Source organism: Bidens hawaiensis, unplaced genomic scaffold, assembly GCF_021521415.1.
Source record: "Bidens hawaiensis isolate Kalapana, Puna unplaced genomic scaffold, B.hawaiensis_p1.1 tig00030171_1, whole genome shotgun sequence".
NCBI lineage: Eukaryota > Viridiplantae > Streptophyta > Magnoliopsida > Asterales > Asteraceae > Bidens > Bidens hawaiensis.
In genome coordinates, this window is record NW_027495009.1 from 107,669 (window position 1) to 117,146 (window position 9,478).

A 9,478-nucleotide genomic window follows, 5' to 3' on the forward strand; every position below is an offset into this window, starting at 1 on the left:
TATGTTGGTTTATTATATGATTATTTGCGTTACGAGCAAAGAAGAATATGTTATTTTATTTTAGCATTGAATTTTTTTTTGATTTTTTTGTTTTTCGTTTTGTTTTCTAGGATACTTGAAACCCGATTAACCCAACTCGAAAAAACTCAAACCCCGAATTACCCTAACACAAAAAACCCATGAGAGATTTGGGTTGGGTTTCGGGTTAAGATTTAAATCTTTGAAACCCGAAGAACCCGACCCGAAACCTGAATGACACCTCTAGATATAAGCTTGATCAGTAATTTTTATTTTATAACTAGTTATGTGTTTTTTTTTAATTTTGATATACTTGTTTTAAATTAATTTAATTTAATGGAATTTCATTTGTTTTAAGTATAATAAAAAAATAAAAAATAATAATAATGAAGTAAAGATTGGATTGGGCTCTATTCACTATAAAATTTTTTTATCAAAAAAGTCTATATGGTGACGTGATACCACATGACGTAAAACACCTCTATAGTTACTCTATCCACTACACAAGGGTTGTCACTTTAACCCGAAACACAACCCGAGAAAACTCGTACTCGAACCCAAACAAACCAGACCCGAAAAACCCGATCCCAAGAAAAGACTAACCCGAACCCGAATTGAAGTAATTCGGGTTGGTTTTCGGGTCTGATTTATGGGTTTCGGGTCAACCCGGATAAATTTGTACTTATAAAACCAAATATATTTTTATGTATAATAGGTTATGCCTTAGCCACTAAAGTTTCCCTAATCAATTGCTTCCATTTCACCTACTATGGGTTGACAGTTTATTGTTAATTTATGCTTTTCGTTTATGACTAATAAGAATCGTAATCGAACAACTAAATCACGCTTAATTGATGATGATTATGTTGGAGTTGGTTTTACTCTTTTTTTGAATTGTTTTATCAGGTTATGTTGGTTTATTACTTTGTTATTTACGTTACGAGCAAAGAAGAATACGTTGTTTTAATTTTAGCATTGTAGATTTTTATTTTAGGATACTTGAAACCTAGTTAACCCACCCGAAAAAACCTGAATCCGAAAAACGAACCTGAAAAACACCCTACTACACATTGTCTAAATAAGTTGAACCCAACTATAGTAGATTAAATAAAAAGTAAAAAAAGAAACATAATCAGTATGATTAAAGAAACTAACATTTTCAATTTGGTTTTACACTAGTTAGGACTTTTCAATGAAAAATTTGAAACTTAAAGAGTAGTCATTTTCTAGGCCGGCAAACTAGTGCAGGCTTGCTTTTTTTTTTATCCCCATATACAATGTATTTTTTCGTAAGCTATCATCATTCCTTCAGTGTTTCTCTTTTATCATCTATTTTTTTCTCTAAACCTTTACGAATTTACGAAGAACCAGGAGATCTTCATATCATATAGAGCATGAAGATGACAATCTAGAAAGAGACGCGATTACATGAAGACACACAAGAGGCTATTTGGATTGGTCCTGAAATAGTCCGTTAACGGTTAACCTGGGTTTTGGCCCAATACCCGACCCGAATAAATAACAGGTTGTTACACAACAGGTCTGGGTTTTGGTCTTTTTCGATCCGGTTTATCGGGTTTTCTGGTCCGCCATTCAAGATTGTGAGAACATTGTGATAAGACATGAATGTGTTATTGACAGTCAAAAACAATATGTTCATGATGAAAGTATCAGAAATCAAGAAGACAGATACCATAATTATATCTAAGCATGTTCAAAATACCCAATGAGTCCTCTATGATGGCGAAGTACAAGTGTTCAAAGTTTCAATATCTTGTATGCTTCCACTGCTAAATCATTTTAAAATACTACACACAGTAATGTAACTAATGCCAAGACATTAAAACTTTACGCTACATCATGAACAACAAGATATCTAATAAATATAGTGAAATCTTGAATAACTGTAATCGAAGTTAAGTGAAGTTAGTTTCAAAACACAATTAATAGGGTATCCGGTTCAGTGATTCGATATTCATACACCAGTCGAGGGAAAAGACCAAAAAGAAATTGATAACAAAGTGTAAACTACAGTTTACAGGTCATACATAATGTTACAGTGCAACCCTAGTTCAAGCTAATCATTATAGACCGACTCTCATGTACTATATCTTAAACCATTTTGACACTTTTGAACTCTTATCCAAAACCATGATGAAGTGTTAAAGTTTTTACTTCTTATATAAAGGGTATTTTAAGTAATAGAATCTTTACAATTGTACATGTTTAACAACATATGTTACTAAAACTTGATCTTATGTAGTTATGTGTTTGATACAAATATTTTAAAGTGTACACTACCAATGAAGCCTTAAACTAGCAGCCTGCATGAGTGGATGGGCAAAGTAAGCTCCTAAAGTCAATCCAGTTATAGCCAAATATGGTAACCTTATGAACTCTTTATAATAATCTTTTGGCAACTTTTGACGACCATCAAGGATAGCCGCAAACGGGACCACACTCGTTCGACTTTTCACAATTTCAAATGCTTCACCATATCTAATTTTCAACCTTCTATCTCCATTCCAAGAACCAAACAAATGATGCCCGATTAGCCCAACCGATGCTGCTACAGCCACCGAGTTCCCAATCCATATAGTGTGAGCGATGCACCACATCACCTGTCCTACCAACTGAAAAGAGCCGGAGCTGGTCGGGTCAGGCGGGTTGGTGACAGGTCGAAAGGCATTCATGTCAAATAAAATGGGTTTTTTAGCATGGGTAAAGTTAGGTCTTAACTGACCCATGAGCACTTTTGTCTTTTCTGGAGTTTTATAAACAAATAGTGTTTTAAATATGATGAAAAAAATTAAATGTTACAAAAAAGAAAGTTGATTGACGAGGCTTGATACATTGTGAATACTAGCGGTGTGCATGGGTCAGTTTTTGGCTTGGTTATAGGCTCGAGCCAAGCCAATAATGGAAAATTTGATATTTAAGTTTTTAAAACCGTTCAATTCCATTTTTTTTTCAGTTCTCAGTTTGGGTTTGGTTCGATTTCGGTGATTTCAGAAGTCACCATTTGAGCTTGAAATTTTTGGGCCGAAAAAAAAAATTGCCCAAAATAATGAATTTGAGCCTAAATCTTTTTTGTTTGTTAATAATTATCTAACATTATACATTTGAGTTTCAGTATCTGGGTTACACTATTTATAATATTCTTATAAATTACTTGACATTTAATATTAAAAATCAATACATTTAGTTTGGTTCGCTTTTTACAGTTTTAGTTGCATGCAAAACCGAAACTGGATACAAAATTCGGTTTTCATGAAACCAAACTGTCGGTTTTTGTTTGGGTTCAATCAGTTTCTATTTTATCAGTTTTACCATTACGGCTTGAAATTTTAGGCTAAAACAATTTAGCCCAAAATAATGGATTTGGGGCCTAAATCTTTTTGTCAATTAATAAAAAACTGAGAAATTACTTAATATTCAAAATGAAAATCCATAATTTCGGTTCGCTTCTTTTCTCTTTTTTCCAGGTTTAGTCACATACAAAACCAATCTGAATAAACCGAACCGAAAATTCGAATTTTATGTAAACATAAAACCAAACCGTCGGTTCTTGTTCAGGTTCAATTCGGTTCTTGTTCAGGTTCAATTATTTCGGGTTTTTTTGTTACAGGTCGGTTTTTCAGTTTAATGCACACCCCTAGATTCAATACACTTAGTGTGACTTTCTTCAACCGGTTTGACCCGTCCAAGAAATTTTCATTTTAGCTAATTTTAAAAACTTACCAATGCGACCAGTTAAAGACAAGGTACAAAACCAAACCGAAAACGGGCCAAATTTGCCATTATAATTTCTAACTAACAAAAGGTGAAATACCTGTGGATGTCTGGTGATTCTCATGATACCACTTTCCCAAAGATGCATTTTAGGTTTATCAACCGCAGCTACTTCTAATAAGTTAAATGTTGATGGATAAAGAAAGAAGAACGATATGAAATTAGTGACCCACAATAAATTATGTAACCATGGAGCATCTTGCAATTGCCATAACTGAACACCATCGTATCTATGGTTGATGAAATACACCTGAATCACAAGTATTTAATGTCACTTAACACGTTAAAATAAACAGAGAAAATATTAACAGCAAAGTTCACATTACTCACAATTGTACTAACGGCTAGAGGAAGGGATGTTCCTGCAAATAATACACGAAAAGCACGTTCTCCAATGAGTTTTTCACCCGGGTCTCGAAGACTAGCTAAACCACTATGTACAATTGCAAAAATAAGTGTAAGGAGGAACATTACAACCTGCATACAGAAATCAGATATTAGATGTATGAAACAAAATTTTATAAGTAATCTCATACCCAAAAACCAATGCTATGCTTACTTGCATTATCTTAAATATTCAACTTGAATATCTACTGGGTCTAAGGCTGTATATGAGCTGATCCGAGCCCGAGCTCGGATCGTTTTGACATACGAGAGCTCATTTCGAGCTTGGCTTGTGAGTCGTTTTCCCAAGCTCAAGCTCAGCTCAATTACTATAATAATTAATTTGTATACATTTTAAATTATCTTTTATTTGCTGACAAAAACCTTAAACGAGCCTAAGGCCTAAGCTTAGCTCGAGCTTGTGTGCAGTATCTTAAACGAGCCTAACCTCATATCAAGCTCGGTTTTTTAGTGTGAACCTAATACATAAAAGTCCAAAAGAGTTAAAACTTAAAAGTGCACAAGGCTCAAGCTCGGCCCATTTTGAGCTTTTTATCGATTCGATCTCGAGTAGCTTGTGAGTGGCTTAGCTTGTTTGCACCCCTACCCAGGTCGAACTTAACAAGCCCTAATCTTTCTGCATTTGACATGTACGAAAATCTCATATTCTCAGTTTCTTAGATAGCTATAACATCAATATGTAAGATTTCTAGCTGCGTCACAAACTGGAGTCTCAACTCAAATAAGTTGCATCATTCAATTCCCAAATAGGATTCGATTTCAACCAACAGTTAAAACATACCAACCCTTCAATTTCATCATCAAAATTCACAAATTCAACAAAGAACCCATCAAATTTGAATCAACTAAACGAAGCGAAAACTAACCTCGGGGCTATCAGACACGCCCGAAACCGAATCAATGAAAACTTTGCCAAACCCAGTAGAATTATCAAGCCAGGCAACATCAAGAATAAACAGCACAACCCCCAAAACCCCAGTGAAATATATCCAAGAACTAATCTTTTGCGTCGCTAACTCGAAATTCGCCGAGTCCTCGCCCACCAGAACATCTTTGGAAACACCCGTATCGGATTCTCCGAGAACGAATACTCTGCGGCATTTCGTCGAACACCTTGTGGGCACCAACTGGGTGGTCTTTAAAAAAACTTTTATCGGAATAACTGTTGATGGGTTTTACTGTACGATTGAGTTTGGGTGTGGAGAAGGTGAATTTGGGGCATCCTGGAATTGGGGAGAAAGAACTTGAGAGAAGAATTGAGGTGGCCATTTGTGTGTGTGTATGTTTGGAAACAAGAAAAAGGGTGGAGTTTGTGCTGTTAGTTTGTTATGGTGGGGAAGAGAGCAATTACTTGTAAAAGTCATTTTATATGCATGTGTCACACACCTGACAGGTGTATAGGATAGATTAGCGGTGCAACGGATGTGTATAAATATTCAGTTTTTTTGTTAGAAAATGTTTAAAGAAGGTTGGGTTGAGGGTAAGTTTTGATACTTTAGTCAAATATTATGTTATTTGATTTTGCATTTCATAATAGACTAATTCAGGTTCTTGATGTTCTGGATTCGGAACATTGTTGAGGTAGGAGAGCCTCAACGGTTATGGGCGAACAATACTAGTGACTATAGTCGTTTTAATAGGGCCAGTAGTAGTCTTTTACAATGTTGGGGGGCGTCATGTTAGTTAATCATCTAATGGTTAGAGAGGGTCCAAAAGTTTTTGAACATTCTAAAATTCTAAAATCCATAGTGTAGCGTTTTACATAACTAATTTGAATCGAAGCTTCAAGAATGAGATAAAACAGGAAAAATAACAACTAAATAATGCTAAAAAATATATTAAAGTAACATGTAATATTAAAATAATTTTACAATTTTTGATTCGATGTGGTGACTTTTCATTACCGGTACCAAAGGTGGTAAATTAAATTTTTTATATAGTGTGTACATTTTATTATTAGACCTTATAACCTTAAAACTATTGTAAACATTATTTTGTGCTTTACGCATATACCAAACACCCAAATGCAACGAAATTCCGTCAAAACGAGCCGGGAATTCCACTAATTGTCATACAACTTGTTTCTAATTATTCGTGTTTTTAAAAACTCTAGATAAAGCTAGAACTTATTTTTCATTTCTCAAAAGTACAAATAAATTCAACAATAAATAGGTTGTGGCTCAATGGTAGAGCACTCTCTTTACTAGTGAGAGGTAGGGGGTTCAAACCTCACTATCACCAATTTATATGGGAGATATGAGGGATGACCCTGGTTTGTCATGATTCGAGTCCTGATCTCATCCGATTTTACCAGCTCCTCGTTGTCGTGCCGTTTGGCGGGCGTGGGGGTCGGGTTTTATCTGGTGAATCCCTCAATAGGTGGACCGCTTCTTCTAGGGCTCCGTCCGTCCGGACTAGTGGCCGGCTCGGGCTACCTTTAGCCAATGGGGCCGCGTACTGAGTACCCGGCGTTACTTAGTTGGCCGTTCAAAAAAAAACAAATAAATTCAACCCGTAGTAGTAAAAACTCCCTGGTCTGTTAGTGAATCGAGTTCAAGTTGACTCCGGCTTAAGACCGATGTTAGTTGCATTTTTAGGCACGTTTTATAGTAGTTTAACGTTAAATTTTCATCACATATCATGCATATAACTAGTGACGGATCAAGGAATTTTTTTCACAAGGTCGGAATTTTGGGGATCGATTATCTATTACTATATATTATTATTTTTTTCGGTCCATTCGGGTCGGATCGGGTCGGGCCATATTCAAAACTGATTTATAAATACCCAATGAAATTATGTCAGCATGCGCACCAAGGCGACATGACTGTGACGAGGTGCCAAAACGCACCAATTCATGTATACAATAAAATATAATAAGTCAACAATAAGTTATATATGAATTTTTGTATATATAAAAAACTATTTGTATAACTTTTTTACACCAACAAAAATACAAGAAACTCATGCCCTTGTCTGGCTTATTACGTTGTTAATGCTTATTGACTTGGAAATTAGATAGTAATTGGAAAGAAAAATAAAAAAGAAGTTTAAAAGAATTCTCAACCTAGTAATATAGACTAATAATATATCAGTCCTACGGTAATCTAATATTAAAAGAGAAAAAGTGCATAGAAACCTAAATGTCTTTAAACTCTTCCTTATCTTCTTCCTTAAAACATAAAATCATAGAGGCAAACGGAAAATGCATGTAAGGTCCCGTTACCGGTAGCCCTACTTTAGTGTTGGATTTACTCATAAACGCGGTTCTAAATATCAAAGTTAATAAAAACTTTCGCGAAATAATATAAAAGTTAACCATTCATTACAACATCCATAACGTGTCTTTCAAAAACATAACATAAAACATAGCATTTCAAACATCACGACAATCTCCAGATGCCAGCCTCTTCGGATCCTGCCATGTGTCTTCCTCAAGCCAACTGCCTCAGTCGATTAGCCTGCGTGCATACTAAAAGTCAGCTACGCTGAGTGAGTTCTAGTTAATCATACAACATACAATACATTCACATACTAGCATATGCACCCGGAGGTACATACATTCATATCTTCTTACACACTTACTTACATACGTACTTTCATTATTTCTTTCGTACTTACTTACATACTTTCATTCATACGTATACGTTTTAAAGAGCATTCCGCCCTATAACCTTCGCCGATATTATTAGGGTCGGTTCCCTACGTTCGCCGATATTATTAGGGTCGGTTCCCTACGTTCGCCGATACTATTAGGGTCGGTTCCCTACATTCGCGCTACTATAATATACATGTCATTTACATACTTTCCTTGACGATATATGCAATCTCCGAAGAGCGTTCACGTACCATCAACATTTCATACATATATTGTTCATACATCATACATATTCATACATACTTCATTCATACATCATACATATCAATCATACCTTTAACTAACACTTGACGGCACATGCAATATCGGAAGATCATTCACGCACCGTCAAGCAATCGTCATACATAAGTCATACAAGGCATACACTTACCACCTAAGGTAAGTGTATTGACTATCACATCGAGTATGCACACAGCCCAGAAAACATAACAAGGAAGTGGGGCTAGAAACTCACCTCAATGCAGTTGCATTCACCGTTTACGGGTATTCCCTTCTTGAGCTGTGCACGACTAACTGTATAATAATTATACGTATCAATAAACTATCACTACACATATCGTCTTTCTAGTTTAATTATCACCCTCAACGAACGGGGGTCCGGGGGCAGCGCCCCTGGAAGCGGGGTTCTAGGGGCGGCAGCCCCTAGCGGGGTCCAAGGGGCAGAGCCCCTGGCTGGGGTTAAGCTGCCAGGTCAGATTAGAAAAAAATTTATTTTCATTAACTGTCTTAACACATTTCCTGTTAGGATTTTGAATCATTAAATAATTTGCTACTTAAAGTACAAGGGCTTCTTTGTAATTAAATCATTCTTTTCTAAGTCCAGGGACTGTTATTGTCATTATGTTAAACTTCTAATTCGTTACTGGTTCATAACGAATTGGCTTATCTTAGCAAACTGGTTCCTATAACGAATTGAACCCTTTAACGAACTGGACTCCTTAACGAATCAGTCCATATAGCGAACCGGTCCAAGTAGAGAATTGGACTTTCTAATTCGTTATTTCTTTTAACGAACTAACTATCACGAATCAAGGGTAATTCGTTACCCTTTCCCTTAACGAATCAGACACGAACTAGAGCTAGTTTGTTATGCCCCCCTTATACGAATCAACTAACGAATAACCTTTTCATTCGTTAGGTTTCCATAGCGAACTAGGGTTAGGTCAGGGAATGTCAGAACATTCCCTGACAACCTCGTACACGTTTTCCCGGTGCCGCCTTTCCGGCGCCGCCATTGCTGGTACACCGTAAAACTCACCGGAAAAACGTATTTTCACCGTTTTACACCGTTTTTCATCGTTTTTCGTCCCGTTCGACCCAGTCTGAGCTAGGGTGACCCCTAAGCTCATCTTAGGTTCGGTTTATACCCGATTCCACCCGAATCTCGTGACTTTAACGATGTAACGGTGTCGGCTCGTCGTTTTGTGATTATATACAACGGGTTTAAGCTCATACAATATCATACTATCATACATTGGATCGGGATCGGTTCTTCTTCTATGTTTCGGCTATAGAGAGAGCGCTTTAGTGTGTGTTTCGGTGGTGTATGGAATATGTGTAAAATGAGGGAATTAATGGTGATTATGGTTTATATATTTAGGGATC

The 9,478-nt window shown here is 36.2% G+C and overlaps 1 pseudogene across 1 annotated transcript; it reads right to left on the reverse strand.

Annotated features, from left to right (window-relative positions):
• Positions 1-2,086: 2,086 nt before the first annotated feature.
• On the reverse strand, positions 2,087-5,496 carry LOC143579951 (15-cis-zeta-carotene isomerase, chloroplastic-like; annotated as a pseudogene). Its single transcript, XR_013143560.1, has 4 exons — positions 5,082-5,496; positions 4,141-4,287; positions 3,851-4,060; positions 2,087-2,651 (listed from the first exon to the last, which is right to left on the reverse strand). The product of XR_013143560.1 is annotated as a 15-cis-zeta-carotene isomerase, chloroplastic-like (transcript).
• Positions 5,497-9,478: the final 3,982 nt, after the last annotated feature.